This window comes from Topomyia yanbarensis, chromosome 2 (genome assembly GCF_030247195.1).
Source record: "Topomyia yanbarensis strain Yona2022 chromosome 2, ASM3024719v1, whole genome shotgun sequence".
Classification (NCBI taxonomy): domain Eukaryota; kingdom Metazoa; phylum Arthropoda; class Insecta; order Diptera; family Culicidae; genus Topomyia; species Topomyia yanbarensis.
The window spans coordinates 361,602,401-361,627,725 of record NC_080671.1 but is presented as its reverse complement, the minus strand read 5'-3'; the positions used below and the strand labels follow the sequence as shown (position 1 = coordinate 361,627,725).

Genomic DNA, 25,325 nt, shown 5'->3' with positions numbered 1-25,325 from the left:
GAGGTTTGTGACGAAATGCTACGATGGAGGAGGGGGGTGTTGAAAATTACTCAAAAATGCTACGTCATTTATGGATGGTCCTTAAGAGATAATTTGAGACTCTTTAAAATGGGATCAGTGTTACGAAATTTCAAAATCAGTTACCTATTTCTGCTTGCATTTACCGAAACCGACATTCAGATTCAACGCCTCTCTCATTCATTCACTTTCCAACTGACTGAAATTTCATATAGCATCGAATGCTTGAGTGTAGAGGAAATATAAATTCATTCACCAACCAAAGCATTCATTTGTTATTATGTCGACAGTTTGAAGGCAGAAGTTAGCATCTTTTACATTTTCGAGCATAAGTGAACTGCGTAATCTATATCTGGTGCACTTTTAATCGATAATCCCTCTCAGAGTCAGCATAGAAATAAAATTCACTTTGCTGCTGACACCGAACATGTCCGTACCTGAAAGCGCTGCGTCGTGAGAACGAATGGCGATGCAAACGAACCAAAAATTTCATTCATCGCAGCGGGCATGAATTGAATTTCGTTTTCTTTCAAGTTCATGCAGCGATTTTTTAAGCTCTGAATGGGATTTATAATACTAGTTGTGATTAATGTGAAGTAATGTTTGCAAGTAATTCAATCACAAGATGGCGTTGTGCTGAATTCTCACGCCGCGATTTTTTTTGAAGTGGTCCACAGTCGGAAATCTATCTTCCGCAATTTCAGAACCAAAAACAGAAGTTTTTCCGATTTCTTAGAACGATAGCAAGCGACGTACGATACGTTTTCAATATTTTGATTTTTTGCAAAATGGTACCTTTTTTAATAGAAAAAATCTGAAAATGTTTTAAAAAATCGACATGAATTTGCTTATTAAATTCCCAATGAAAAAATAAAATCCTACGTGCGTCGGTGGAAAAAGCAGAATTAAATATAAGCCAATATGGCTAATATAAACGGGTCTACGCTGTATATTATTGTCGCCATCCATATTTTAACATATCACTTTTAAGACCCTAAAGTATGTTTTAGGAAAATAAAAAAATCGATTTTTAAAATGTTCTACTTCATAAAATAGGAGTAGAGGGATTCCATGAGAAACCGGCCGACCGCTAAATATGACCATCGTCGATTCGAACGAAACTTTGCAAGTGTGTTCACTGTATGAATCTCCATGATATTCTCTGGCAATTGGAATATTTTGATAGAAGAGCAATTTTTCAAAAGGGCGTAAACGTTTCTACGTGTATGAATTTTAAACCTTTTTTGTTCGATTACTGTATTTTGTATAGCAAAACTCTCTGAGAACAAGTTACAGGGAATGAACACTTCTGTCTGTCAAAAATATACACTGAAAAATGTTGTGTTATTTTTCAAAAAAAAAACAAAAATTAATGATAAAAATTAGCGTCTGATGATTAAACTATATTGTTGAATCATATTTTGGTTGCTTTCATGTAACTTTCAAATGTTTCACAATATCGCCTAGATGTCAAAGAGAAAGTTGCAGGAAAGTTTATGGACTTTTTGAAAAACCTATTATTGTTGATGGAGAAACGCGACTAATTTATGAAAAGGTCGTAATAAAACAAAATAATTGTGTTGTTAAAACAAAAGTTAAAATATCTCGAGAACTACTACATTTTTGAAAATTTTTGTTAAGAGCATTTCGATTTAAAATGGCGTTTAGAAACATATTCAAAAAGAAAATTGTATTTTTGACTGCAAATAGTAAGAATTATAAAAATATGTCAAAAGTTGTTGTCAGGAAAACTTTTTTATTGAAAACTTCTCCATGATCCAAATACACTAAAAAAGTTGGTTTTACGTCTTTAAAACGAGAAACATTAAATTTTTGACATTTTATGATGGGGTAACGCGAATAACTTTTAAAAAGAGCATAATTACACGAATTAATTGTTTTTGAAGGAGCAAAATTTCAAATATCTCGAAATTAATCGCATTTTGGAAGATTTTTACTAAATGCATTTTGATTTTATATGGTGCTTAGAATTATATTCTGTAATAAAATTACAATTTTGTATGTCAATTAGTATAAAATTTAAAAACATGTACGAAGTTATTGTTAGAAAAAATTTTACCGATTTTTTCTCCATCATGCAATCACATTCAAAATGTTTCTTTTCTCTTTAGGTTTTTGGTAACAAAATATAAAAAATTTAAAAAATGGGTTTTGTCGCAATTTAAATTTTTATCATAAATTTTTGTTTTTTTGAAAAATGACACAACATTTTTTTCAGTGCATATTTTTTTCAGACAGAAGTATTCATTCCCTGTAACTCGTTCTTAGATAGTTTTGCTGTATAAAATATAGTAATCGAACAATTTTTTTTGAAATTCATACACTTTTACGCCCTTTTGAAAAGTTGCTTTTGAGTCAAAATAATCTTATTACCTGTGGAAAATATTTAGTCTTCCATGACGGTGAAACGTACAAAGTTTCATTGGAATCTAAGATGGTCGGTCACGATTTTAATGATTTTCGGACGGATCTTCGTGGAATTCCTCAGTAGCAACTATAGATACAAATATTATAGATAGATAATCTAGAGCGAAACAGTACTAGATACGAAGCATAAGCAGATCTATAAGAGCAACGTTGACGTCCTTTTGCGTTGGAATTTTGTGTTCTACTAGCCTGCACTAGAGCCTTCGCGCGTAGTGTGTTATTATCGATCAGTGCCGCTAACACAATTCACGAAGCTGCAATTAGGTATTAATTAGTATTCGATTGTTGGCGATACACTAGGCAGTATTACTCTACAAAATCTAGATCATCTAGTTCATACTAACACTAACTAACGCAATCAATTGCATATTCTCACAGATACACCCACAATTTATCTTATTCCAAACGTACGAGCGCTCGTGACCTTCGCGATAACACAAACCTGGTCACGAAGGCGAAATTGCAATCATCCACACATACTCCAGCTATCTCGCCATCATTAAAACACCTCGGCAATTAAGTGATCGTTTTAACACTTATAAATTTACAAACGTAATCAGCATTAACCCACAGTTCGCGTGATCATGAATTGGTTACGTCCGGAAGTCCGTACCCTCCGTCCTAGCAACCTAGACTCACGCCTTCAGTTGGACCAATCAAAAAATGTCCCATATATCCACTAGACTACACGTTCCATGACCATGACCGACCGGCACCCCCAGTGCTATCGGGAAACTCTCTGCTAGTATCTGAACCGCACACTGAAAATTTAGAATCAGATTCACGGTTCGCGCTCTCATTCAAGAACACATGAGAATATGCAAATGTCCATAAAATGAAATTCATCCACGCGAAATTGAATACACGCTAGCAGACGTGACAAATACGTTAACATACAAACGCTTAAGACCTTCGCGATCACACTTGTCGACCAAAGCCCGCGGTCCCGCTAACATGAAACATCCCGGTGAGTAAGTGAACATTTTATCACAGTTGAACCAAAAAAAATGACGCTTATTTCCACTTGAAAACACGTTCCATAGCTTCATGACCGGGAACTTTAGTGAGATGTGGAAACTTACTCTTTTCTATCATCTGAATCATACACTAAAAATTAAGTATAAGATTCACGGTCCGCGTGCGATCATTCAAGAATACATGTGAATGTGCAAATGATCACGCAATTGTAAAATCGAATCCATACACGCGATGTTACATACACGCTAGCAGGTGCGACAAACATGTAAATATACAAACGCTCGAGCCGTTCGCAATCATCTACGCAGACATACGCCTGTGATCTTGCAAAAAGGATAACACCCCGCTGACTAAGTGAAAGTTTTAGCACTTATAAATTTACGAACCCTGTCTCAAGAGTGAACCTACAACGCCCGTGTTCGCGCGATCATGAATCGGTTACGTCCGGAAGTCCCTACTCGGTTCTAGTAGCTTAGTTCCATGCCTTCTGTTGAACCAATCAGAGAAAATGACGCTCATAACCATTAGACAACACGTTCGTTCTATGGTGACTTGACCGGGAACTCTAGTGATATGGCAGAACCCACTCTCTTCTAGCATCAAGTTAAGTATCAGATTCATGGTCTGCGCGATCATCCAAGAACCAACAACACACGCCAATAGACTAGTCCTAAAATGGAATTCATACATACAAAGTCGCACACATGCTACCAGCACACGCGACATACAAACGTCCATGCGACATAGAAATACCCACGTGATCGAGCATGTTAACTTATAACCGCTCGAGCCCTTCGCGATGATACACAAAGACGAACATGGGGTGGGCGTAGCGTAGTTGGTAAATCGATTGCCTTGTACGCAGCGCACCTGGGTTCGTGTCTCAACCCCAGGGATTCTAAAGGTACTGGTAAACTACATTTTTTCGGTACATTTACATTTGCACAAGCCGTACAGCCCGCTACAGCGACGCATCACTACAGCTCTTGCCAGGACGGTAGCCAAACCGAGTACATTTTCCCGTAGAGCAGTAGAATGCATTTTTGTTTTGCTGCTGTACTCCGACTGCTCGGTGAGAGTGTGGCGTAGTAAAGTTTGTTCTCTCGTTTTGTACACTTTTCTCTGCGTAGTCAAAGGGAGAGCCCCGCACACGAAAGCGTCGATGCCGGTCGTGGCGCAAACGAACCGCATTTATTTTTGTCGTTAGTGATTGAAAATATTGAATAGATCAAAAATATTAAAAAGTGTAAAATAAGGAAAGAGAAGCTGTACCGCTCGCGTCTGGTGGCTGTACTGGGGGCAGTATTTCTTTGTCATGTTACTGCTTTGCTTACAGACTGCCGTACAGCGCTGGGCGTGCTGCAATAGCGAACGACAGCAGCGACAAAAGAGAAATGAGAATGTAGGCAGAAAAATTACAGCCGCAGAAAAGGTAGGCATTTTGCATCCTTGCTCAACCCCGTACATAGGGTTAGAAATTTTTCAAAAGAGATTTTTCTAACCCGAAGAGGCGAATGACCTTAAGGTTAAAACCTATATAATCTAAATAAAAAACGAACATGCAATCGCGATCATTCACGCACAACTACGCCCATGATTTCGCACACCAAAACACCCGGTAGATTTAGTGAACGCTACAGCACTTATAATCAAATTACCACGGTCTCAAGCGAGCACAAATAAACGCCCACGTGGTCGTAAAGTCTCTACGCCCCACATCTGAACTGTACACTTAATAACACAAGCAGAATCACGGCTCGCTACAATTGGTTTTAAGCAATAGTTTAGTGGGTGCCAATTCACGTCTCGTCTGCGGTTGTAATGAGTGATTCTGATGGGGAGTACTTCCGAGAAGCCAGCTCTACAGTACGACAACACTCGAAACAATTAGAGAAAAATACCAAATACAGCTCTTTCTGCTTTCTAGACGACCACTCTCATATGAAGTTAATGAAAATTGAAGGATGTTTACGGAGAATCCATCAATTTCAAGTAATTCTCACGAATTTCAAATTCAGAATAGTTTTAAAACTTCAAAGAGATTTCACGAAGTTTAAGAAGGTCCAGCAAAAGCCTTTATTAATTTTGGGAAATGCTGAAGGAAATTCTACTAAATTCAGAGAATATATCCGAAACTCAGGAGATACTACAATATGCAATAATCGCCGTAGAATTTTTGATAAATCGAATTTGATTTATTGGTCTAAAATGTGCTTTGAAATCTTGAAAGTGATTTGCCAAAAATAATAATAAAATGTTCAAATTTTCAATTTTACCGAATCGTCTCTTATGAACACCCCGAGCTTACTGAAAACTTTAGTCGCTTTTTTCTCTAAATCACATATTATGACCTGGCCGGAAAAGTCGCACGAACAAATCATTTTTGATTGTTGTGAGATGTCCACACTATATTCAAATTGGATTCTCTAGCGATGTTTTATTTACTTAACAGTGCGCCATTTCGCGTCAAAGCAAAATATCAAAAAATCCTACATACGTCGCTTGATATTGTTTTGAGGAATCGAAAAAACTTTAATTTTAAGTTCTTAGTCTAAAATTACGGGAAATAAATTCTGGTCGTGAACCCTTTCCATAAAACATGCCTACGGTAAAATGCTGCACAGCCTCCATTATATGACAAAATTACTTGAAAAAAATATTTTTTCTGCTTCATAACTAGTATTATAAAGCCCATTTTAAAAGATCTCAATTCATCTCTTTATTGTGTCTAGAAAAAAGCCCAAAGTTACATACACGCTAGCTGGTGCGACAAACATGTAAGCATACAAACGCTCGAGCCCTTCGCAATCATCCACGCACACATACGCCTGTGATCTTGCAAAAAGGATAACACCCCGCTGACTAAGTGAAGAAAAGATCTCAATTCATCTCTTTATTGTGTCATGAAAAAGCCCGAAATATGTCTCGTATTTTTTCATATTCGTAGTGTAACCTCTTAAAGAAATAAAGCTTCAGGTTATTCTTCGAATTTAGAAGATTTTCTACGAACCTCGAAATAAACTTCAGCTATAAGGAAGCTTTTGTTGCCGAAACCCAGAGCTGGCTTCACGATGGAACTTGACTCCCTCTCCGCAAGCACAATGATTATTATTGAACTTATATACGCGAAGTCACGTACGCGCATACGCTTGAACCCTTCGCGATCATCCACGCACTACTATGCCTCGAAAACCAATAAACTCTCCGACGATTCAGTGAACGCCACTGCACTTATAAATTGATCAGCACGGTCTCAAGTGCGTACAAATATACGCTCATTCCTACGCGATCGTGAAGTTCCTACACCGCATATCTGTACCGTACACTCAATATCACAATCAGAATTACGGCCCGCTGTAATTGACCTTAAACAGTGTTTTAATGGCTGACATTTCCCGTCACGCCTGTAATGGTAGTGAATGATTCCGCGAACCTAGGAATCAGGAATCAGAATATGTTGGCTCAAATGGCACGTTCCCCGTATGTAGTCGGGGATTTGTGCCCTGTCGTCTCTTTTCTTCATTTCCTGGTCGGAAGGGAAGGAGAAGGAGGCGGCAGGAAGGGTGGGAAAAATAACAGCATAAAAACAAAAACAAAAAGCAGGAAAGTTAAACTCTCAAGTAGTTCAACTCGCCTGCGAGTAAGCCTAAAGCTCTGTACTACATTGGATAAGAAACTTTAGTACGTATCTGAGTTTCAGTCATCCAAACATGGTGTCGTCTATGTAAGGAAGGCCGAAAACTCGAAACCGGAATTGCGCTACTACTGGGCAGTTGCATATCAGATGATATGAGGTTTCGTAGTTGGATTCACAAAGATCACATAAAAAGACTCAGCGCACTGAATAGTTGCCATGTGATAATTGAGTTTGCAGTGCCCGATTAAAGGTCTGGTCAGCATGCCGCAGTGGAGCTTCGAAAAATGCAGGAGATTTTTCGAAATCACTGGGTACGGTTGTTCTAGAAACGCCTTTATTTGGCGACACGTTTGTAGATTTCTTCAATGGTTGCGGTGCTCGTTCGAAGCCCCGGACCGCATTTTTTCTCTTATTCAACTTGTCGTAATTGGCAGGGTGGGCTCAGGACCAAAAAAGTCAATCGCTGAACCTGCCCTGGCCAATTCTTCAGCCCATTCATATCCAGTAATACCGGAAAGTGCGGGCACCCAGATAAGGTAGATATGTAGTTTTGACAATGCTTAGTTCTTCGATTTGGGTTCGGCACGGGATCGCAAGCTTGGACTGTGACTTGTCCGAGCTAAGGGCCTTGATTGTAGCCTGACTTTCAGAGCAGAAGCTTATAACTTTGCCGGACAAGCTCTACTGAAGGGCCGATTGTACCCCGCACATAATCGCGAAGATTTTTGCTTGGAATACAGTTCCAATCTCACTTCATGATAGTAGTCACCAGTACCTACACGTCCCTCCATCAGAGAACCGTCAGTGTAACAGACCACTTGCGTTTGTTGTTGTCTTTCCATATAGCCCGACAACCACTCCGCTCGTGAGGGAATCTTCACATGGAATGTCCTGTAAGGAAAGCTACATGTGAGTGTAGTGTCGCTGGGAGCAAGAATACCTTCACCCTATGTAACAATTTGTGACCGCAATCGTGTATGACTGGTAGCAAGATCAACATGGTTACTGTTTCAAAGCCCAGTAACCTGCAGTCTGTTTGCACATGATAGTGCTTCTTGTTTGACGTGTATGTTTAATGGTTTGGTATTTAGAAGTGCCTCAATAGCAGCAGTCGGAGTTGTGGTGAAAGCACCAGTCAACGCCAGGAGCGCCACTCTTTGCAAATGGTTTAGCTTTGACTGGACCGTCATCACCTCTCCCCTCTGCCACCACACAAGCATCCGTATGACAGTATTGGACGTACAATTGCCGTGTAGATCCAATAGATGTATTAAGGTTTGAGACTCCAGGTCTTTCCAAAAGTTCGTCTGCACTGCCTGAAGGCTATGTACGCTTTCTTGACTCTGAACTCAATGTGAGCAGACCAATTCAGTTTGGGATCCAATATAACTCTAACGTATTTAACTTGATCTGCGCACAGAATCAAAGAACTGCAAGGAACGAACCCTGTTTGTTATTCGCTTCTTCGTGAAAAGAACCATTTCAATTTTGTTTGGGTTAACTGATAATTTAATTTGTCGACACCAATGTTCGACAGCTCTTAGTGCTATGCAATAAGTCAAAGATTGTTCCGGTGCAAAGTCCAGTAATTAATATTTGGTAATCATCCGCACACCCGTGGATTGGAAATCCAAGCTTATTCAGTTTCTTCAACAAGCTGCCGGCTACCACATTCCATAACAAAGGTGACAGAACGCTACGCTGAGGACAACCGCAAATACTCAACTTCCGTATCTCAGCATGGCACAGTGATGAGCAAGGAATGCGTTTATCCAACCCGAGATACATGCAGATACCCCATTACCGCGCGTCGCTTCCAGAATAGACTGGAAGGACACATTGCCAAAACCACTTTCAATATCTAGGAATACACCCAAGCTAGATTTCTTGAGCGAGAGGGCCTTCTAAATGTTGTAAACAACATCGTGAAACAGAGTGATCCTGGATTTTCCACACTGATATGCATGTTGCATTTTGTGCAGTTGATATTCAACTAAACTAACGTTCCTGATGTGATGATCGATTATTCGTTCCAAAGCTTTCAGAAGAAAAGAACTTAAGCTGATAGGCCTAAAACTTTTGGCTTCTTCATAGCTTGAGCGCCCCCCTTTGGGAATAAATTTAACAGTAATTTCTCGTCATGCTTTCGGGATATACCCGGTAGCAAGACTGGAAAGCAAAATCTTTTTCAAGACATGTTTGAGAATATCAAATTCCTTTTGCAGTAGCACGGGAAGTATTCCATCTTTTCCGGTTGATTAGTATAGAGCAAAGCTATCAACTGTTGACTTGACCGATTCAGTGGTAATCAATGTGCGTGCTAACACCCACGAGTCCGAATCACCATGATGAGATCTGTGAACATTGTTCAGCTCCGGATCGATACAACCAGGAAAGTGTGCGTCGAAGAGACAATTAAGAACATCTCTTTCGTCCGTAACATAAACACCATCTCTGGTTTTTAAGGAGTTCATCTGAAAATCTTTCGATTTCGAGAGGATTTTATTTAATCTGCTCGCTTTGCTCAGACTAGATACATTAGTGCGTAGGTTTTGTCAGCCAGCCCGCTCTGAAGATCTAAGACATTTCTTATCTGCACTACAAGCTGACCTGAAAGCCCTGGAGTCATCACGCTGACGCCAATCCCGACATGACAATCTTCTCATATTCTTCTTCATTCTTTCAAGTTTAGCCAAGGGGTTCTCCTAGTCGATTTAACAGTAGTAAAGTGGACAAGTTTCTTTCTAGGATGCTAGTATGAATGAGTTTGTCGTATCCACGACGTCATCTAAGTCGTTTAATTGACTAATTGTTGGAAAATATCCATGAAAACTAGTCGTTAAGTTTTCTAAAAAGAGGTCCCAGTTTGTAGATTTAGGATTACGATATGTTATTACATTGAATGTGACATCAAAATGATTGAAAAATACATATTTATGATCCGATAGAGAAGGTTCTGTTTCATTTGGAACCTGCCAATATCCCAGTTCACGCGAAATTCTTTCAGAGCAAAGCGTTATGTCTAACACCTCCTCTCTCCTAGACCTCGCAAAAGTTGGTCGGTTTCCCACATTTAGAATATGAAGATTTGTTCCACTTATGTACTTCATCAGTTTAGAGCCTCTCATATTGATACCTGAGCATTTGCATCACTGCCGATAATGAGCAGAAACCAATTTATGCTACAATTTGATACAACGCTTTTGAAATCATCAGAAGAAGCCCTTCCGCGAACTCCAGTAAAACAACGCTAAAAATAGAAAGAGTACCGCACTATTTCGTCAAATACTAGACGTTCAATCGATGGAATGCCAATAAATTGGTTACACTGTCTCTGTTTCCTTTCTAAGAGCCAATGTAAACAAATAAAAATACTTGAACGTGGCGCGAGATACTTGTTTTTGAGCGCAACGAAAATTGGAATCGCCTGCCTGAATTTTCAGTTTGTCATTTCAGGCAATACGTAGAAAATAATAGCAAACGCTGCTCTAACAAACGGCTTCAATTCGTAGAGTGATAAGAGGAATGCAACGGAAATAGGCCCTTTACCCTAATATTTAATAAGAATAATTCCAATATTATAGACAACAATATTACAAGTACCGGCTTCTTTCTCTTCTTCTAACTGTTCCTACACCTGTCGGAAACTAGAACAGGTAACACATTACGCTTCGTCACACAGTTTGTTGCCTAAATAGAATGAGGTTTATAACATTACTGTCTTTACAATATACCAGCTGTAGCAATCAATGTTCAAATATGCAATCTACAGCACTCAACTAAGTCAACGATCCGTGTTCGAATTCCAACATAGTTGAATCATTGTCACACCGACGCCGACTGCAGCGAATTAGAAAAAGAAAGAAAAGTGCTCCCTGCATTTGGATGGTGACAATTAAAATTCCACCGCGTCGTGCCGTTGCCAAACCGACCCCACCACCACATGGCGCATAGGTACATTCCTCATAAAAGTGCCAGCGAGGCCGATGACAGTCGCGATCACCCGTGCTCCACTTCGTGAGGTATTGTATTGCGGTTGAGCGCTTTCATTCTTTTCTTCTCACTTGTCTTCACTAAGTAAATACCTGACTCGAGCAGCAAACAAAAGCTTCCTACTACGGGTAATTACTTTTCAGCAGTGGCAATGCTATGATAATGCTTACCCATCAAATGCAATAGAGACCCTTTCGCCTGATTGTCAACTAGAGCCAAACGTGCTACTACAATCGTTCAGTGAACAACGATACAGACCTATCCGGAAGACAGACAGTTGTGGGAAATGCAACAACTTGCACTTGCACCTGCATCGTTTGCCAGCATGATATTTGCACCAGTTGATAAAATTATTTTATCAATTCGTCATTGTAACTGTACGATCCGTAGCAATTGCCGGTTGGCAAGAGGTAATAACCTATCTGCTAATATGTGGGCTTTCAGCACCGACGCCTGCTCGTGACTCTTGTGAACAACGAGCCGAGCATCTTCATCGTCGCGTCGCTGCACTTGTCATCATCGGTATGATGTCATGATGATGTGCATTACTGCTGCACCCCTCTGTACCGTTGCATATCCGGTTAATTCTCACCCGTAACCGAGCAACCAAACTATTTTCATCTAACTGTGATCTGTCCTGAATTACCTTCCGCACAGCAGCAGCTACAGGGCGGTTCGTGGTGCGGTTCCTTCGATCGAACAAGATTGGTTCGAGGCTAGGCCCGGTAAACCAGTTTGGACCGTGCCACAGTGGTTTATTTTGCCAAAAACACGCGATTAATTATTTACACAAAAACGGTCAAGTTTAGATCAATAATGTTTTCTGAAAGTTTTACCAGTATTTAAAGACCTTTCTTCTGGTTTAGCACATTGAGTGATTAATCTCCCTAAAAGTGAGATATTTTTCTCATTTTTTCAAAATGTATAGATAATGAGATCATATGTTCTGCAATGTTGTAGAGCTACTTTTTGCGAACAACTTTGCTTAAGAGTCCAAAACTGTATATTCAATACTTGTGAAGTTATAGTGCCTTGTTTGTGGATGACCCCTTAAAATCATTTTTTTTAATATAACTTTTTTGGTATCGTACCTATGAATTTAGAATGTTCTACAAAGTTATTTGCGTCAATGCCACCCGCAGAAGAACGTTTTGTTCTAGCTCTTCTATCTTCGAAGTTATTTAGCAATTTTTGAAAAAAAAAATAGTGCTATTTCCAATAGCAATAACTTTTGAACGGGCAAAAACGGGCAACCAGCTATAGTTATAAACATTAGTACAACAAATAAACTACAAAATCAAATTTATTTCATTTGTCTACCTTTGTCTCCGGTGCTGTTATGGACGGTTTAGGAAGTGCTTTCCGCTGCTTAGTATGCATTTTTCATTAAGTGAAATTGTTCATCTGTTCCTCTCTGGATTCTCTTTTTACGTATGCGTGTGCAGGAAAGAAATTGAGAGAGAAAGAGAAAGAGAGAGAACAAGAGAGAGCGAAAGAAAGAGAGAAAAAGAGAGAGAAAGAAAGAGAGAGAGAGAGAAAAAGCGAGATTGGAGAGGACCGCTAAGCGCATAACTTCTACGAAATCGCGCAAAAATCGCCTCTAAGAAAATTCTGTGTACTTGAGTTATGAGCACCCAAAGTTTTATTATAAGTCACCAGAATGAAATATTTTATGCATTTTTTATATTTCTTATAGAAATATGTATATAAGTTAAATACATTTATTACAGTTTATTTAAACATCTCATCACTGCTAGTGTCATCGTCAAAAACCATAAGCTGCACAGCTTCATCTGATAATGGAGTCTTCTTTTTCCGCGGCCAGGCTCTTATACTTGATATGCATGGATCAGACGACTCTAAGAGCCTAAAAACATTAGTTACTGTGCGATAATGCTTGATCCACAGTCTTTTGAAATAAATACAAGACTTCTTGACTATTTGCATTATTCCAGCGGCAACATCGGGCATATTATGTTTGTCAACGTTATAATATTGAAAGACTTGCTGAGCTACAGAACCTATTTTCATACTTTCTGTCGCGGAAACCCAAAGGGAAAACAAGTGACGTTTATCAAGGGAACCTAAATAGTATAACGAGTGTACTTTTCAATAAACAAGAATACTAAGTGTATAATGAAATTATGTTTCAATCAATTACCTTGCATTCCAATTGTACACATTTTGATGAAAATCCTTTTAAATTAGTATCGCTCAAAACGTTTCGTATAATTGTATGTACGAAAAAACGTGTACAGACACTCTCCCGCACACGTGACTGTGTCGAAGTTCGGGAATCTTCTAGTTTTCAGCGTTACTCTTAGTAACAGTCAAGGATTACTACATCTCGGAGCTGTGTAACATTGATTTTCTTAAAGGCGATTTCCTTATCAACTTTTGAATAGGGCTAATAACATATGTAAAAAAACTTTTGTTTTGCTAATTTCTCTTAATTTGTTATACTTTCAACGCAGAAAACATTTGAAATTGATTATACCAAGGTAAAGATGTTGATTCATGTGTATTTTTCATGAAATTCAACTCGGCAGCGGAATAATGAGCGAAATAAGTTTGTTTACAAAAATCTCATTAGCCCTTTTGAAGAATTAATATTGATTTCGTAGAAGTTAGGCGCTTTGCGGTCCTCTCCAATCTCTCTCTTTTTCTCTCTCTTTCTTTCGCTCTCTCTTGTTCTCTCTCTTTCTCTCTCAATTTCTTTCCTGCACACGCATACGTAAAAAGAGAATCCAGAGAGGAACAGATGAACAATTTCACTTAATGAAAAATGCATACTAAGCAGCGAAAAGCACTTCCTAAACCGTCCATAACAGCACCGGAGACAAAGGTAGACAAATGAAATAAATTTGATTTTGTAGTTTATTTGTTGTACTAATGTTTATAACTATAGCTGGTTGCCCGTTTTTGCCCGTTCAAAAGTTATTGCTATTGGAAATAGCACTATTTTTTTCAAAAATTGCTAAATAACTTCGAAGATAGAAGAGCTAGAACAAAACGTTCTTCTAAAGAGTTGCGGATGGCATTGACGCAAATAACTTTGTAGAACATTCTAAATTCATAGGTACGATACCAAAAAAGTTATATTAAAAAAATGATTTTAAGGGGTCATCCACAAACAAGGCACTATAACTTCACAAGTATTGAATATACAGTTTTGGACTCTTAAGCAAAGTTGTTCGCAAAAAGTAGCTCTACAACATTGCAGAACATACAATCTCATTATCTATACATTTTGAAAAAATAAGAAAAATATCTCACTTTTAGGGAGATTAATCACTCAATGTACTAAACCAGAAAAAAGGTCTTTAAATACTGATAAAACTTTCAGAAGACATTATTGATCTAAACTTGACCGTTTTTGTGTAAATAATTAATCGCGTGTTTTTGGCAAAATAAACCACTGTGCGTGCATGTAACGAACAACAACCGAGAGAGAGAGATGGCGACCGGTGAAGACGAAGCATTAATTATTTTAATTGAAATTGACATTCTAACCTTTCCGGCATGTGAATCACGTGCTGGCTCGATGTGTGCGGGGGCACCTCCATAGGTTCGCCCATACCCTACAGGCTACATGCGGCGTGTGGCACGCCCTGTTAGCAATTGTGATTACCAGTTCGAACAACAATACAAGCTATAGGTCAGGGTTGGGCGGATCTTTCGCCCGTTCCGATTAGAGGTCGCGTTTGTTCATTACGATTGTGCACCAAGATTGCCACACAGTCAGACTCGCTGCAACGGGCTGCTGAGCTGTGCAGGTTTAGCGCGTCGTTGGCAGGGAAGAAGAAAAGGTGTGACTGATAGGAATTTCATCTAAATACGGTTACGCGGTTAGCGAGGTTTTCGCAGATTTCCTGATTTTCTCAGATTTGGTGCGTTTTATGTTCTCAATCTGACGTATGCGCAATACGTGGTTTGGTGCGAATTCAATTTTCGACAGTGTTTAATTTTATCAGAATCTCTACTAACATGTTCATTTATTATCTTGTGCAAGATGTATACTATAAACATTCACCCCAATCGTTGGGAACACTAATCCCTCAAAGTAACGAGTTATGGTTATCGAAATTGATCTCCATTATGCCGCGTTGTAACTATTTATGGTGATAACGAATAATTTGAACAAGGTTCCAGTTATGATTTTTGAAATTAAAAATTCAATTAAAAGTGTTGAAACATTTCTAGGGAAATATATTGGTGCATCAAATGATCTGCGTTTTCTTTTCATTTGGATTCAATTATAAAGCTTTGCATATTTGGAATCGGTTCCCTAGTGATTATAGAAGCTTTTGATCGCAATCTGTTCACAAAGTTTTCATATTGGAATCCTGTGCAAAATTTTTTTCTCATATTGCCACACAATGAAAAAGGAGCGAATTAATTCTGCCTAAAAGTAATGAAATCACGACACGTTCCGGTACAAGGATTGTAAAGGAATTGAATATAGCCAAAACCACCGCCTGTGCAGTTCTGAAATGTTTCAAGGAACGTCTGTTTCCCGGAAATTGTAATCAAGGCGTCGAACGTGGTTGTGTTCAACAAACTATATGCTGTATAGTTCGGCGTATGCATATTCGGAATTTATGCAGCCGGATCGTAAAGTTACGGCCAACATGCGGGTCCGAAAGCTGAATGATCAAGTGCTGATCGAATTAAATGGGTGCATCCTTATGGGCGATGAAACTTGTCTTTTAAATTGGATTTCAAACAGCTTCCGAGACAGAAATTTTATGTTTCCAGGGGGTTGCTGAGATGTTCCCAAGAAATATAAATTGGTTTCTGTGGATAATTTTGCCGATAAGTTGTTGATCTGGCAGGGAATCTGCAGCTGTAGTCGGAAGGCTTCCATTTTCATGGCAAGAAACCAGAGCTGCGATTTTTCGCCAAAAGCGTGCGAAAAATTATTCACGCGAAAATAGTAAAGCGTACAGCAATGATGTCTTCTGGTATGTTTTATGATGTCTGATGGAGCAGCAGCACAATACAAAAATAAGCAAAACTTTGCAAGCTTGTGTAGATTCCAGTCAAAGTATGAGTTAAGCGCAGGATGGCATTTTGTTGCAGCACCCCACGGAAAAGGACCCTGTGATGCTATTAATGGCACTCTCAAGCGAATGGCAAAAAGAGCCAGTCCTGCTCGCGAATATGGAAATACCATAACAACTCCCCGATAGTTATATAACTGGGCAGTTGAACAAACTGATAAAAACATCACAAAATTTATTTCCTGCTACATATTCACTGAACAGTACAACAAAATGTCAGAAGAACTCGAAGAGCTGTATAATAACGCCAAAACAATATTTGAAACTCAAAAATTCCACAGTTTTGTGCCTATTTCTGGTGGCAAAGTAGAGACGAAAAGGTATTCTAATTCAGAAGTTGAACCAAAAATATTTTCCTTGTATAGAAATAATATAAATAGCATGCATGAAGATAGTTTTAAGACAAATGTTGTATATAAAAATAAACAAATAATTATGTAAAATTCAAATGAAAGAAATATCAAGAAAGTTTGAACTTACGTAAAGGAATAAAGCAATGGTTTCATTACATCAAACTTATAATATTTTGGTAGTACATTTTTCAGTGAAATAAACAAGCATAAGTTTATAAAAATAAATTGATAATTGGCGGAGTTATGGCTTTTTCCCCGAAACCATTTTTTAATTAAGAGGTTAGTATATGAGTATTCCTCGTACCTTAGTTGAATAAATAATCATTTTTTCCTGCATTCGAGAACGTTTGCAGTAGAAAATCGCTGTTTTAAGCTCTAAAAATTGTATTAAAAAATTCGTATCCATGAAGCAAAAATTTATGAATAAAAAAGGAATCGTTAAAGTACGAGAAAAATTAATTACGATCAATTGAAAAAAAAAAAATTAAGAAAATTGATTGAGTAGTTTTTCGGCAATAGTGATCACGGAAAAAACAGTTTTAGTAAGACTATATTTCGAGATAATCGAGTTTAAAATTTTAAATTACTATTCTGCCGTTCTACGCATAATTGTCCCATGTATATAGGGAATCCCATAGAACGTGAGACAAATATGCTTATAACGGCAGTCTTTGGTAGACGAAACGCGCTTGGAAGCGCTGTAAGTTTTGGTCTATTTCTCGGATATCTATAAAAAATTGGGAAAACATTCTCAACGAGTTGTACTTTCAAATAAAATAATAAAAAATAATTCGATTTTATGAAAAATTAAAAAGTATTAACCCCTTAATAAAAATATGCTTGGTTGCTAAATTAGTCAATATATTCTCACAAACTGAGTTTTTTTGGATTCTGAGATGATTATTTTGACAATTTTATTGGTTTAGTTTTCTATAAAAATACACTGAAGAAAAAATTCAGTTTGGACAAGGAAAAGTTTTTTTCCTTGAAATTTTTGACGGTAGGTAGGGAACATGATTATCTATCTTGGAACAAAATTTCATCCAAATCAAAAATGTTTTTTTTTGTAAATCGACTTTAAATTTTTAAAGTCGATTTTTTTCAGTGTAGGATTCAATGAAGAATTTTTTCAATATTTTTATTTGAAAATTTGACTATTTTTTTTTTGAAAATCACTCCTACAACATTTTTTTGTAGGATTTGTCATTTTTAGACTATAGCTATTTGAAAAAATTGGTAAAAAAAGTTTCAAAAGACAGTCTAGATCATTTTTGGAAAAACAAAGCATGCAAAGTGGCTTTTTGTGACTAAGTCTTCATGTACAGAAAGTTTCATTAAAATCTGAGGGGGTGCTGCCAACTCCGAATACGATTTGACGCGAAATTCGTCTACTATAAAACTCAATAGAGTTTTCTTGTCTCCAGTAGAGTTATAGATGATTTGAAAAAAAACTGTAATTTTTAAAAAACTGTAGTTTTTCAAAAAATGTCCATCATCTCCGAAAATACTCGAGATATGAAAAATTATGCTTTTATAAAATTTGTATAATTTGACGAGGGAAATAACTTCGTAGAATACACGAAATACGTAGAAATGATAATTGAAAAGATATTTAAAAAAAAATATTTTTGGGGGCCATCTAACATTAACAAGCTACAACTCCTCAAGCATTTAAAGAAGAGACTTCGTGTATTCAGCAAAAATATTCGTGGAAGAAATCTTTTTTAAACACGTTAGCTCTTTTCTTTTACTAAGCAAAAAATACTGAAAAACCTCATTTTTAGGTGGATTAATCACGGAGATCGTAGCAGCAAATGACAAATCTTACTGTTTTTGATGAGTTGTTTGACGTAAACTCAGCCGTTTCCTCTTTAGCAACCAATCACTATTTGAAACTCTTTATTTTTCAGAAATTTCCAAATTACTTTGAAAATACACGAAGCCATTGTTGTAATTAAGAAAGTTGTTTATTTTGATAATTTGTCCTTTTTTCGGAACATAGCAAAAGGTCTGAGTTATCTGAACTTGTCAGAAAGATATTTAAAAAGATATATAAATGGATTGGCTTCAAAGAGATCATCCACATCAGTTGTTTCCGAGCCGTTCAATGGAGCAGATCGTTATACTTCACAGTGGTGTTCTGTGTGTAAGTTTCAGTAAGTTTCAGTGAGTGAAGGTCAGCCTTTGTTCGTTTGTTGGCTGCCGTTCTGCTGGTGCCGGTGGCAAGTCCAGCGTATTGTTTTCGCTGGTGCGGAACAATTGACGTTACTGCAGATAAGTTTTGTCTGTTTTTTCCTCTCGTTTGCTTTCTTTCCTTTTCTCTTTTTTTTTATTTTACCTTGCAATCTAATAATGAGATACATTCTTGTATATACAACGCTCTGCCCTCGTGCTTAAATGGCCGAGGGCGAAATACCATCTGATATTCTCATGGAAGTCCCTGATTCCCCTAACACGCGCATTGCCCCCCGTATAAAACAGTACCCTCTAGATTCCACTGGGCCATGGGTAGTGTACTTTCGGACCGGGGAGAAACCGGTTAATGTATTGAAACTTTCTCGGGATCTGACTGCTAACTATCCGGCCGTAGCTCAGATAACACGTGTTCGGGCAAACAAGATACGTGTTCTAGTGAATGACCTCGGCCAGGCCAACGCGATTGCTTCCTGTGAGCGCTTTACGCGGGAATTTACAGCGTACTTGCCTTGTGTGGCCGTAGAAATCGATGGGGTTGTGTCCGAACCGGGCCTGAAATGCGAAGAACTGTTGGAGCACGGGGTTGGCAGCTTTAAGGACCCCTCACTCCAACAGATTAAGATCCTAGAATGCAAACAATTGTATACCGCAAACACCGAGGGAGGTAAGACTGCCTACTCTCAATCAGGCTCGCTTCGGGTGACTTTCGCCGGGTCTTCTCTTCCCAACTACATCCTCCTTGACAAAGTTCGCCTACCTGTTCGCCTGTTTGTACCGCGGGTCATGAGCTGCAGTAATTGCAAGCAGTTGGGCCACACAGCCACCTATTGTGGAAATAAAAAACGATGCGGTAAATGTGAGGGAGAGCATGAGGATGACTCTTGCGACAAAGAAACTGAAAAGTGTATTTACTGCGGGGGCCCTTCGCATGCTCTTCAGTCATGCCCTGCGTACAAACAGCGCGGGGATGAAATTAAACGCTCCCTTAAGGAACGCTTAAATATCGCGCTCTTATGCAGAAATGCTAAAGAATGCTTCGCCATCTGTCCTGTCCGAAAATCCCTATGCTGATTTGGCTAACGTTGAGCAAGAATCTGACGACCCACGAGAGGGAACATCTTTGGTTAACCCAGGGGAATCCAGGAAGAGGAGAACTCTAGCCTCCCCTAGACAACCTCGTAGGGGTCCCAAGATGTCATCCTCTGAGAGTGCGCCAACAACATCTAATAAATCCAACGGAAGTGCTACCAAAAATCCGAAGTAAGTTGCTCCAGGGCTTGGAAACTTTAACTCTATCAGGAATCAGAATATATTGGCTCAAATGGCACCAGAAACCCCAAGTGTCCCTCTTTTTCAAAGAGACACTCAGTCCAGTAATGGACTAATGAAATTTTCTGACATCGTGGACTTAATTTTCACAGCTTTCAATGTTACTGATCCTCTTAAAAGCCTTCTGATACGTTTTCCCTACAGTGCAAACATTTTTGAAGCAGTTGACTACTAAATGGCCCCTCCTCGCAGCGATCGTATCCTTCGATAGCTAAGTCATCGAACAAGGTCACCGATTCGATCACTGTTCTACAGTGGAACAGCAGAAGTATCCTCCCGAAAATCGATTCCTTTAAATTTTTACTAAATAATTTAAAATGTGATGCTTTCGCATTATGTGAAACTTGGTTAACTTCCGATATAAATCTCAACTTCCACGACTTCAATATAATTCGTCTGGATCGAGAAAACCCTTATGGAGGAGTACTTTTGGGGATTAAAAAGTGCTATTCTTTCAACCGAATTAACCTCCCTTCGACACCAGGCATTGAAATTGTCGCTTGTCAAGTTCTAATCAAAGGCAAAGACCTTTGCATTGCTTCCATCTACATTCCTCTTAGAGTTTCGGTAGGGCACCGAACGCTTTGTAATATCACGGATTTCTTACCGGCACCGCGGCTAGTTCTAGGAGACTTTAACTCGCACGGTACGGTATGGGGTTGTCTTCACGATGATAATAGATCAACATTAATCCAAGATCTTTGCGATAATTTCAACATGACCATCTTAAACACGGGAGAAATGACGCGCATTCCTACACCACCAGCACGCGCGAACGCGTTGGATTTATCACTATGCTCGACATCGCTACAGTTAGATTGCATGTGGAAGGTGATCCCTGATCCCCACGGTAGCGATCATTTGCCTATCGTAATTTCAATTGCTAACGGTTCAAGACCATCGGAAACAATCAATGTCTCGTATGACCTCACACGGAACATTGATTGGAAGAGTTACGCGACCGCGATATCCGTTAAAATCGAATCCACCCAAGAGCTTCCTCCGGAGGAAGAGTACAGGTTTTTGGCTGGCTTGATTCTCGACAGTGCGAATCAAGCTCAGACTAAACCAGTACCCAGCGCGAATACCCATGGACGGTCTCCCACCCTGTGGTGGGATAAAGAGTGCTCAGAGCTGTACGCGGAGAAGTCCATTGCATATAAGGCCTTCCGGGAAGACGGGTTGCCCGCTAGCTATCAACAGTACGCGTCGCAAGAAAGGCGAATGAAGAGTCTAATGAAAGCCAAAAAACGCAGTTATTGGCGCCGGTTTGTCGACGGGTTAACGAGAGAAACAGCGATGAGCATTCTTTGGGGTACGGCTCGACGTATGCGTAACCGAAACAGTACCAACGAGAACGTAGAATATTCAAACCGCTGGACATTCGCTTTCGCCAAGAAGATCTGTCCGGACTCTGTCCCGGTACAGAAAACGTGCCGCGCCGCGTCTCCTTACGATACCGCGAACGAAACACCGTTTTTGATGGTGGAGTTCTCACTTGCTCTCTTGTCATGCAACAATAACGCCCTAAGGTTAGACAGAATCCAATTCAACTTGTTAAAGAATCTGCCTGACCCTGCAAAAAGGCGCTTGCTGAACTTATTTAACAAGTTTCTTGAGGGAAACATTGTCCCTCATGACTGAAGGCAAGTGAAGGTCATCGCCATTCAAAAACCAGGAAAACCAGCCTCCGACCACAACTCGTATCGGCCGATTGCAATGCTGTCCTGTATTCGGAAGTTGTTCGAGAAAATGATCTTGTTTCGCCTCGACAATTGGGTTGAAGCAAATGACTTATTGTTAGATACATAATTTGGCTTCCGCAAAGGCAAAGGGACGAACGATTGCCTTGTGTTGCTTTCTACAGAAATCCAAATGGCCTATGCTAACAAAGAGCAGATGGCATCAGTCTTCTTGGATATTAAGGGGGCTTTTGATTCAGTTTATTTCAACATTCTGTCAGAGAAGCTGCACCAGCATGGTCTTTCACTAATTTTAAATAACTTTTTGCTAAACCTGTTGTCTGAAAAGCACATGCACTTTTCGCATGGCGATTTAACAACATCGCGATTTAGCTACATGGGTTTTCCCCAGGGCTCATGTTTAAGTCCCCTGCTCTACATTTTTTACGTGAATGACATTGACGATTGTCTTGCCAATTCATGCACGCTAAGGCAACTTGCAGACGACGGGGTGGTCTCTGTTACAGGGCCCAAAGCTGCCGATTTGCAAGGACCATTGCAAGATACTTTGGACAATTTGTCTGCTTGGGCTCTCCAGCTGGGTATCGAGTTCTCCACGGAGAAAACTGAATTGGTTGTTTTTTCTAGGAAGCGTGAGCCGGCGCAACTCCCGCTTCTACTCATGGGTGTAACGATCAATCAGGTCTTCACATTTAAATATCTCGGGGTGTGGTTCGACTCTAAAGGTACCTGGGGATGTCACATTAGGTATCTGAAACAGAAATGCCAACAAAGGATCAATTTTCTCCGGACAATAACTGGAACATGGTGAGGTGTCCACCCAGGAGACCCGATCAGGTTATACCAAACAACGATGTTGTCGGTGATGGAGTACGGGTGTTTCTGTTTCCGCTCCGTTGCGAACATACACTTCATCAAACTGGAGAGAATCCAGTATCGTTGCTTGTGCATTGCCTTAAGTTGTATGCACTCGACCCATAGGATGAGTCTCGAAGTGCTGGCGGGCGTTGTACCGCTGAAAAATCGATTTTGGAAACTCTCATATCGATTACTCATCCGATGCGACATCTTGAATCCGTTGGTGATTGAAAACATCGAGAGGCTAGTCGAGCTTAATTCTCAAACCCGATTTATGACCTTGTACTTCGACTACATGGCACAGAGCATCAATCCTTCTTCGTATACTTCCAACCGCGCCCGTCTCCTAGATACTTATGATTCTACTGTGTTCTTCGACACATCCATGAAGGAAGAGATTCGTGGAATCCCGGACGATATACGCCCGCAGGTGATCCCCAATGTATTTTATAATAAATTCCGAGAAGTCGACTGCGACAAAATGTTTTACACCGACTGGTCAAATCTCGATGGGTCCACTGGCTTCGGTATCTTCAATGATAATGTCACCGCTTCATTCAAGCTCGATGATCCCGCTTCAGTTTACGTCGCCGAATTAGCCGCTATTCAGTACACCATTGGAATCATCGACACTCTGCCCACAGATCACTACTTCATCATTTCGGACAGTCTCAGCTCTATCGAGGCTCTTCGTGCGGTGAATCCTAAAAGCAATTCCCGTATTTTCTGGGGAAGATACAGGAATCTCTGCGCAAGTTATCTGAAAAATCTTATCAGATTACCTTTGTTTGGGTCCCCTCTCATTGCTCTATCCCGGGCAATGAAAAGGCCGACTCTTTAGCAAAGGTGGGCGCATTAGATGGTGACATATACGAAAGACCAATCTGCTTCGAAGAATTTTTTAGTATTTGTCGTCAGAGGACACTCAACAGTTGGCAAACATCGTAGAGCAATGGTGAACTTGGACGATGGCTACATTCCATTATCCCAAAGGTATCAACGAAGCGTTGGTTCGGGAGGATGGATGTGGGTCGAGATTTCATACGTGTAATGTCCCGGCTTATGTCCAACCACTACACATTGGATGCGCATTTGCGGCGTATTGGGCTTGCAGAGAGTAGTCTGTGTGCTTGTGACGAGGGCTATCACGACATCGAGCACGTTGTCTGGGTGTGCGCCGGATATTGTGACGCCAGGTCTCAGTTAAAGAATTCCCTTCGGGCCCGAGGTAGACCGTCCAATGTTCTAGTTTCGTGATATTCTGGCAATTCACGATTTCCCTTATATGTCCCTTATTTATACTTTCATAAAAACGATAAATATCTCAATTTAGCCCCTCTCTTTTATTTCTCGTTTTTAGAAGTTTCCTCCTGCCTTGTGGAACCGATCAGCTGAAGCGAGAGCGACTCGAGGTCTGATGACTCTTGAAGGATTCCCCGCGGGTCCGAACCCCCTCGCCGAACTATTTATGGAGCCAACGGTGCCGTCGTTGGTTTGCAGCGGAATTTCAACAGAGTTATATCCGGATTTGACTTTCACATCCTATGTAGTTGAATACAAACTATTTTTTTTAAATATTTTAACAAACTATTATTAGAACCATACTGTGTCTGTTGACATTAACTGTATATAAATAAATAAATAAGTAAATAAATGTATATATATATATATATATATATATATATATATATATATATATATATATATATATATATATATATATATATATATATATATATATATATATATATATATATATATATATATATATATATATATATATATATATATATATATATATATATATATATATATATATATATATATATACATATATATATATATATATATATATATATATATATATATATATATATATATATATATATATATAAACATACAAACTTTTTGCCATTTTCTAGGAAAATAGTTGGGCATCCAGCCATACATCGAGTAAGAGTGCTTCACCACCTCTAGGCCCATACATAAATGATATCTTCCGAAAAAAGACCCGGATGTCGAATGGATGTCGAACAAGATTCGTCATGCAAGGCTCTGACTTCCTGTTTATAATCATGCACATTGAACTCAATCGGACTATGTCTGATGTTCTTTTGGATCAAAGAGAACTGAGTAGCAGATATCTCGAAAGTTCGCTCAGAATGGTGATATCTTGCCTAAAGCAAACAAATGACACTACTGACGATTAGTATTTTATGACGGACTATCGTGTCTGCATACCCGCCTACAAAGTTCAGATCGATGGTTTGGTCATCGATTCGAGTTTTTCGTGCATGGATCTACTGAAGCACGGAATTGGTTGTTTGAAAAACCCTTTGTATCAGTCAGCTAAGATTTTAAATGACAATTGCATAAAACGGGGACACATTATATGTCCCTTCAAACTCATATCGGGTGAGCTTTGCCTATTTACGCCTTGTTCGACGAAGTCTAGTCTGTATGTTCGGTTATGCTCTCTTGGTTCAGGAAGAGTTCGACTCTGACGATTCCCTTGTGGGGATATATGTTACTGCACCTATAAACTATAGGCGGATGAGATTCCTCGTGAGGGCTAAATTTTTTCTCTTACTTGGACGCCAAATATAACAGCTCGAAGAAGCACTGACACAAAGTCGAAGCAAAAATCCTCTGGTCTTAGACATTTGTGATCAACCGAGCACTTCCAGGAATACCAAAACCTAAAGTGACTCAACGTTCCAACTAGTGATTCAACTTAGTGCAGGACGGC

General features: G+C 39.3%; 1 protein-coding gene across 2 annotated transcripts in view; it reads left to right on the top strand.

Annotated features, from left to right (window-relative positions):
- The window catches only part of LOC131684382 (uncharacterized), a 304,419-nt gene that overhangs the window by 168,920 nt on the left and 110,174 nt on the right, over window positions 1–25,325 (top strand). The window lies entirely within an intron of this gene.